General features: G+C 44.6%; 1 protein-coding gene across 1 annotated transcript in view; it reads left to right on the top strand.

Annotated features, from left to right (window-relative positions):
* The window catches only part of Jazf1 (JAZF zinc finger 1), a 290,475-nt gene that overhangs the window by 145,785 nt on the left and 136,215 nt on the right, over positions 1-8,475 (top strand). The gene's annotated exons all lie outside the window — the stretch shown is intronic.

Genomic DNA, 8,475 nt, shown 5'->3' with positions numbered 1-8,475 from the left:
AAAAAAAAAAAAAAAAAAAGCGCTTTGTCTGGTGCTTCCTACGAGTTCATGATGAACACAGCTTTATTTTATTTTTCTAAAGCAAATACCTGCCTGAGGCTGGAACTTTATAAAATGTTTGTTTAGTTTTGTTGAGAACTGAAAGTTCAAGATTGAGCAAGCCTGTTTTTAGCTTCTGTCAGTCGTCCCCTTGGCTATGCCATAACATGGAGAGAAGGAAGAAGAGGACAGTACAGGAAACACAAGCTCATGGGATGGTGTCTTTTGTCAAAGTCTGCTCTCCTGAGGACTGAGGTCCTACAAAAACTACATTGACCTAACACCTGCAAGTCCTGGCCACCTCCTGAAGGTTCTGACACTTCACATCACCATGATGAGGACTAAGCCTCATAAACCTTTGGGGACAACACTTCAACCCGTAGCAGAGGCTAATCAGGAAATGCTTTCCCCAGGAATAAATGATCCCAGTTTTCATAATCATATATGGAGTATGCTCTTACTAAGTTTTATATTACACATTATTAAGATACCAGGAATATGGAATTTCAGAATTCACTTCTAATTATTAGGAATTGTTTTAAGATTTTCACCTAAAGCCCAGTTTTTTTGTGACCTAATACATAATTGGAAATTTTCTCTGAATTTCCTATGTTTATTTGTGATATTTTGAAAAGAACTTTTGTAGGAACTCAGTTTGATCTACAATTGCAATTTCTGGGTCCCCTCTCGAGTCAGCCGCCCTCTAGTTCTTTGTGGTGCTGGGGCCATTCATTCCTGATAGCATGAGCCCTCCAGAGTCCACCAGCATCCCACAAGTGCTCTGAGTGCAGCCAGCACTCAGCATCATATGGGATCCTGCAGGACGATGATTGCTGGCCTGCTTCCATCACTGTGGAGCCCCAGGGTATGGTTGTATAAAGAAATTTAATTTTGAAATTCCAAAGACTCATGTTAGGTTTTTCTTTATTTCCTCCTTACTGCTCTTAGAATTCATGAGGGGGCAGGGTTGACTGGTACTTGGGGGCCCCAGGTGCAGTTTTAAAACAACCAACAAGCTTTAGTAACTCCTGCTCAAGTCTCAGGTGCCAGGTAAATGTTCAGCAGAGAGCTGCAACTGCTTGAAAACTGTCACTAAGAGTCCTCTGTTGGAACGAGTGTCACCAGCAAACTGTGACCAGATTCTCTTGCTTCTTATCTCCTTGTTGGAAACAGTGAACTTGTGTTTGTGTTTCCATGCCATAAAGTTAAAACTCACTTGATATGCACTCACTGATAAGTGGATATTAGCCCAGAAACCTACAATACACAAGATAAAATCTCCAAAACACAAGAAAATCAATAAGAAGGAAGACTAACACATGGATACTTCATTCCTCCCCAAAATGGAGAATAAAATATCCATGAAAGAAGTTGCAGAGACAAAGTTTGGAGCTAAGACGAAAGGATTGACCATCCAGAGACTGCCCCACCCCGGTGTCCATCCCATAGTCAGCCACCAAACGCAGACACTATTGNATATGCCAGCAAGATCTTGCTGAAAGGACACTGATATTGCTATCTCTTGTGAGGCTATGCCAGTGCCTGGCAAATATAGAAGTGGATGCCCACAGTCATCTATAGGATAGAACACAGAGACCCCAGTGGAGGAGCTAGAGAAATTACCCAAGAAACTGAAGGGGTCTGCAACCTTATAGGTGGAACAACAATATGAACTAATCAGTACCCCCAGAGCTCGTGTCCTAGCTGCATATATAGCAGAAGATGGCCTAGTCAGCCATCGTTGGGAAGAGAGGCCCCTTGGTCTTGCAAACTTTATATGTACAGGAGAATGCCAGGGCCAAGAAGTGGGAGTGAGTGGGCAGGGGAGCCGGGCAGGGGGAGGGTATAGGGGACATTCGGGATAGCATTTGAAATGTAAATGAAAATATCTAATAAAATAATTTTTAAAAAGTTAAAAGATGATGAAAATAGTTATACATGCATGTCAGTGTCTGTCATGAAGCCTGTGACCACAAGGTGTCATTATAGCACCAGTCTGGATGTCAGAATTAAAATTGTGCCTCTGGTTTCTAACTCCTGAGAAGCCCAGTTATTGGCTCTCCTGTCAGGCCTTCTTGCACACTACAGCATCAGCTATGTGCCACGTGTCCCTGCACACTTGTCATGTAGCTCCACAGCAAGCTTTTCCTACACTCTCCAAATTAAAATACTTTCCTAGCTCTTACTTACACCACACATAACCCTGAGTCCTCCTATGATAATACTGTATAAACTGAATACTGTGTTCAAGTTTTTACAAAATGATATGAATTATAGCATAGTTTAATCTCTTACCCTAAAAAGGTCTTGATGGGGTGGAAGAAAGTGATATCTGCTAAGAATTACTAGCCTTGCCCCACCTACAGTGTGCCCTCCGCCTCTTCCTTTTTTTCTAGCTTAACCCATAGGAAAAAAACCTGGAACATACTCGCCAAGCAAAGATGGGCATGGCACCTGAGGGAAAGACTATGTACTTACAGAGGCTTCATGGGCAGCATCCAGAAGGTCATTTTACTCTCAAAGGTTAGGCAGATTAGAACAACGCTTTCATTGTGGAAGGATGAGCCCCCAGTCATCCTTCTTCCCACCATCAACTAACAAAGTAGCAGCAGAGCCTGCATTTGGACTTGAGTCTGTTTTCCAAAAAGCTGGTGAGGAAAAAAGCCATGTCATTGTTGTTCAGGTGACCATATCAGAAAACAAACCACAGGAGCCTTAAGACTCCATCCCAGAGCTGGGCTCACACCTGTAATTGCAGCACTCTGTAATTGCAGACTGCTGCAAGCTCAGGCCCAACCTGGTCTACATGACGAGTTCTAGATCAGCCTTCACAATAAAGTAAGACCATGCTTCAAACAAACAAACAAACACAATATCCAATCAAGCATTTGCTCAAACATTTGTTGAACAAGAGTTCTGGCTATAGCACAGGGGCCACATTATGAATAGCACATCAACCTGTTCATTCTCTTCTCACAAGAGACTAAAGACCATGGTGCATTGGGGGGGGTGAGGGGTTGGGTAGGACATTGACATACAGATTAATGAGGACGGTGGGAGGGTTGGCTGGAGGAAATCCTCATACAGGGGAAGGCTCTATGCAAGCTCTAGCTGCAGCTCTCCTAGAGCTGTTCCTTAGACCAACCTGGAATCTATTGAGTGGGTGTTGCTAAGGTAACTCCTCCCCTGACATTCTGTGATTAGGAGATGGAACGTGAGTACGGGATATAATCCAAGCCCACAGAGGTGCCCACCCTCATGCCCGTGGGACACAGCAGTGGTAAGCGTGTGTATGCTTTTCTTTAGCTGGTTTGACCAAGAGGACAGATAAAAGTAAGACAGATGGTAGATCTTGGTTTGTCTGATCCTTTTAGGTTTTCCAGTGTCTGGTGTAGAGGCAGAGAGCACATGGAAGCTTCTGGAAAGATTCAGGAGGGAGCCTAGCAGAAGCTTCTGGAATATAACTTTTAAAGTAGTGTGTCTGCGTGAGGAACTTGGCGGGCATCTGCAGAGGAGCCACAAAGACGACTGGACATGTGAAAACAAGACAGGGAAGGAGAGGTTAGGGAAACATTACGTAAGCTGGAGCCCTGCCAAGGGAATTCGGGCAAGCCTCTTTGAGAATAAGACTCTCAGTATCTCAGGACCACCAGCTGTAACTAGCCCTTTTTATACCTATCAAGGCACATTCTAACAGGACTATGACTATGAAACAGAGGAGACATCATGGAGAGACATTTATTGAATTTTCTCTTCTTCCTTACTAGAATCGTAGTGTAATTAAGATGCAGGGTAGCCTTAATATTACCCTGCTAAATGTGTTGAATCCATCTCTTGCTGGTTTAGAGATTGACTGACTCAGACTATCAATGGTAATAGAATCCCAGTGGTTATAGTGGGTTATGTGTAGGGTGACTATACCGTTTTTTAATCCTTGTGCTAGGGCAGCAGGCTTACCTGTCGCATGTGGTCACTGGCTTGGGAGAGTGATCTTGAGATGTAAATCTCATTCTCTCCCTCAAAGTAGCACCTGTGGCTTCTCATTGCCCGGAGTAAGACTCACTCCCTGACTCAGAGCCTGTGAGGACCAGCCCCTCCCTCAGCCTTGGCCTTGGGTCAGGGTTCTTTGCACACAGCACATTTTCATCCCTAGGCCTGTTCTTGCCCCCAGCCCAGTCCTTTCTCACCTTTGCCCAGCTGGCTCCTTCTTGGCTTTTAGGTTATGGCTAGATCATTGCCTCCTCAGAAGGACCTTTCCCAACCTACCTCCTCCTCCCAACCATGTCACCCACTCTCCTTTTCATCCCTTAGCTTGTTTCTTTCAAACAAATGGCCACATATCCTGTGGTGACCTTTTTTACCAAAATACCCATGTCCTAAGTATAGGATTTCATGGGTTATTTTAACTGGCTTCTGTCCCTGTATTAAAATTACTTGAATCTGGGTAACTTTATAAAGAAAGAGGTTTCTAGAACTCACAGTTCTGGATGTCCAAGGGCATGGTGCCAGTGAGTATTAGCTGGGTTCTGGTGGGACAGTGAAGGTGGATGGTATGTTCCTGAGTGTGGAAAGAAGAGATCAAATCTCAAGATACAAAGCCAGAGAATGTTGTGAAGTCACCTCAATCTCTGGAAATCTGAGTCAAGGCCCTAAAAGAAAGGTCTTCATTCCTTTATGGATAATGCAATGGTGACAAGACAGGCTTCCACAAGGTGCTACCTCTTACAAGCATACAGCACTTCCCAATCCCAAGGACCACACCTCCCCCAGGGACATACTCAGGCAATGCCCAAGCCTCAGCCCTGGCTATGTTACCACATCTGGTCAGGGCTACACCCAGTGCCCAGGACACAGCTCTGCGATAGATTGATGGGGGATGTCACTGGAACAGCTCACCAAGCACAACTCCCATGGGCAGTAATCCATCTCTCTGATCCTGCAGAGGTCTGTGGTTCTAAAGTATCAATCAGCTCCAATAATCATGTAATTTCTGTCATACAACAGAACTGGGAGATTGTAAGTCTATGCTGAAAGAACTCCAGAATAGCTCTGCCCTTGGAGAAAGAATGAAATACCCAGCTAAGGAGGCAGCATGGACACATGAAATGAATTAGCATATGACGCCAGGTGCCACGAGAAGACCCTCTGTCTCCGTATCCCCTCCTTGTGTTCTCTTTTCTTCCTAGAAGGCCCCACCTGACATAATGTGTACAAGAAAGTGTATTTACATTTGTCCCCATGAACCTCTTTCCTACCCATGATTTAAGTCCCACTCCCCACCCCTCAGAAGTGACTTTCTCCTTTCAGTTCACTGGTATATTTCTAGTACTTGGAAGAGTTTGTGGCCCATAGTAAATGCTCAATGAACTGTGTTTGAATGAGACAGTGAATGATGCAGAAAAAAAGCAAATCCCCCTTGGGGCTTCATTTAGGACTTTAATGGGCTTGTTGGGGAAGGGGGAAGGTTTGAGTCTACTGCAGGAGAAAGGAGGACAATAGAAAATGAGGTAATGACATGTTCAAGAGCAAGGGCAGCCAGAAGGTATGTGAGATGGGTATGTTTGGTGTAGAAAGCAAACCAGTAATCTTTGGTGTTTGTGTCTTGACCTTGAAATTAACGTCCAGTGGCTCCTCTCTGCCATCCTCTCTCCTTTGGTCTAAGTGAGTGCCAGGGTGAAGGTGTTGGGAGAAGGCTGACTTCCATACACACTCCTTGTGTTGGCATTGAAACAGCAAAGCAAAAATAGCCAACCTCAGGAGTGTGTGGGCAGCTATGAATGCCCTACTATTCCAGGGGTTTGAATTCAGTTTACGGATTGTCCAGGCCCCTGATGCTTCTTTCCCCCCAAATCTCCAGGTTCCAGTATGTTTTTAACTCCTGAGGAGGCTAGAAAATGTAAGAAAGCAGTATGCAAATGACTTGATGTGAGCTCCTACTGGCTTCTAAGATGCTAGGGAAGATGAAAAGTGGGGTAGCTGACTGATTGGCTGGCTTGCCTGTAGCTGAGCCTGGCCATGAACTCCTGATCCTCCTGCCTCCACCTCCAAAGAGCTGTAATTACAGCTGAGTCATCACTACTCCCAAAAGAAAGCTTGCAGGTTTGCCCACTGATTTAAGGCCATCCAGTCTTCAGCAAAGGATGAACACAGGCAGATGGCTAATGACTTGGCTGTGAAGCTAGGGTAGCTTTTCACCTTGCAGTTCATGGGTGCTATGGATGTCACTCAGATGCCACTGGTGTGTGAGAGGGCAGGGTTCCCTATGCTGTAACCCACCATTGCAGTTCATGGGTGCTATGGATGTCACTCTGATGCCACTGGTGTGTGAAAGGGCAGGGTTCCCTATGCTGTAACCCACCATTGCAGTTCATGGGTACTATGGATGTCACTCAGATGCCACTGGTGTGTGAAAGGGCAGTGTTCCCTATGCTGTAACCCACCATTGGAAGAGAACTTGTTGGGATCCAAGCCTCAAGGAGCAAATATCCTCACAGGAGAATGTGGAGACTTCAGTGCATGTCAGGGAGATGTGGGGCCTGGGTCACTGGAGGTAGGTGGACCAAGTCCATCTTCTTCCTGCGTCATGTGTCAGGAACATGGTGGCTGCTTCTCAAAGGGTCCATAGCAACAGATTGCTGAGGTATATTTCAGGTCTTTATGAGCATAGCATTTTTTTCTCCACACAAATCCTTTACTTCTTTGGGAAAACGATTTTTGAAGTGTGTGAGTGTACATTGTGTGTGTGTGTGTGTGTGTATGTGTACCTGTGTGCATCTCTGTGTGTGCATCTATGTGTATATGTGTGTGTGCACACGTGCAAGACCAGGTGTGTGTGTGTGTGTATTTTATAGCTTCAAAGCCTAAAATATTTTCAATTACAAACTCTTCTAAAAATATCTTAAGCATACAGAAAACAGTGCAGCTGTGTCTGCCTTTTATTGTCTGAGAATCATCTGTTCCCTCATTTTTTAAACAACCTTTTTGTTTTAGTTTTAAGTTTACAGAAAAAATACAGAATTATTTAGTATTCCCAACCCTAGTTTTTTTTTTCAAATTACTGACATCTTGGTTATATTAGAATAGTGATACATTCTTAACTAGAATAGAGTTCATGATTTGTTTGGATTTGCTTAGTTTTGACCTGATGTCCTTTTTTGATGACTTGTAACAGTTAGCCAGTTTCCCCATAGCCTTTGTGACTGTGTCTGTTCAGTTCCTTAATTTTCAAAATGAAAGAAAATGAAACAAACAACAAAAAACAACTATTCCCCTTCCCACATGGTTCCTGGAATTGCCCAAAAGAATCTATGCCAAAGTTCTCCGCGGACTGAAAGGCTGTGTCAGTCACTCTCCCAGTTCTAAAAGTGGGACTCAGAAAGCTAGAGACTACAGAGCCCCCTTCTCCCCATCCCCTCTCTCGGTTGTGATTATAAGAGGTCTGGAATAGGAGTGGCTGAGGATCCAGCAAGCCCCATGTATGTGGATCTGTGTGTGCTGGTAGGTGTGTGGCTATCCCGTGGACGACCTCACATCTTCATGCTATTGCCTTCCTAGGAACAGAGAGCCTTTTCAGAGGCAACAATTTCCTGTTTATTTCTACTCCAGAAACTCCTCAAAGATCAACATCAGACAACCCAGAAGTCTTGAGTTTTCTGACACTTACATTTCACACTGCTAGCTGGAGGTCATGGCACAGATGGATCCCCAGGGGTAGGAGAGAAACCCTGCCCGAGTCACCCTCATGATTCCCTGGGAATCACTGCTCAGTGGCTTCTGCACTTGAAATTACCGGAGCCAGAAGTCAGTGTCCTCTTGAGAAAAACCGATGCTGATGGCCTTTTCTTTATTCCTTTCCCATGTCTCCTAGCTGACAGTGGTTGAAGAGGATGTGGATTGAAAACTTAAGTATAGCATCTATTTGGGTGGCTGTTAGCTTGGATTTTAAACCACGATTTTTACAGCTGTAAGATCTACTGCTTGAGTTGATTTAACAAGCAGCCATGGGTTGGTTTCCAGCCCAGGTCTACCACTAGTTGCTTTCAGAAAAGTTGATCTTGGGCCCATTGCTAGGAAAGGGTGCTGTGATTTTTATTAAAATATTAGAGGCAGCTTGTGTTCTTGCTGGCCATACCCTGTGTCTCTAAACTAAGGAACACATGATCAGTGATTCAGATATGAGTGCTGAAATTAAGGATTGCTCCCTGACTTGGAGTCTCCCGGGACAAATTTCCTCAGTCCTTGTCTCACTGTGACCCACAGTGGGATAGGATTAAAGACCAGTGCCATCAGTCTCTCCTTAATGTTCCTGATAGTATTGCTGTCCTCGGCTACTGCACCAGAGAAGCCTATGAACTTCAGTTACCCGTGACACTGTTACCTAATCCAAGGTTACCAGACTGCTGTGGTCATTTAAGTGCAGTGCTTCGAGGAGCTGCC

Source organism: Mus pahari, chromosome 2 (genome assembly GCF_900095145.1).
Source record: "Mus pahari chromosome 2, PAHARI_EIJ_v1.1, whole genome shotgun sequence".
NCBI lineage: Eukaryota > Metazoa > Chordata > Mammalia > Rodentia > Muridae > Mus > Mus pahari.
This window is presented reverse-complemented; position numbering and strand designations above follow the sequence as displayed.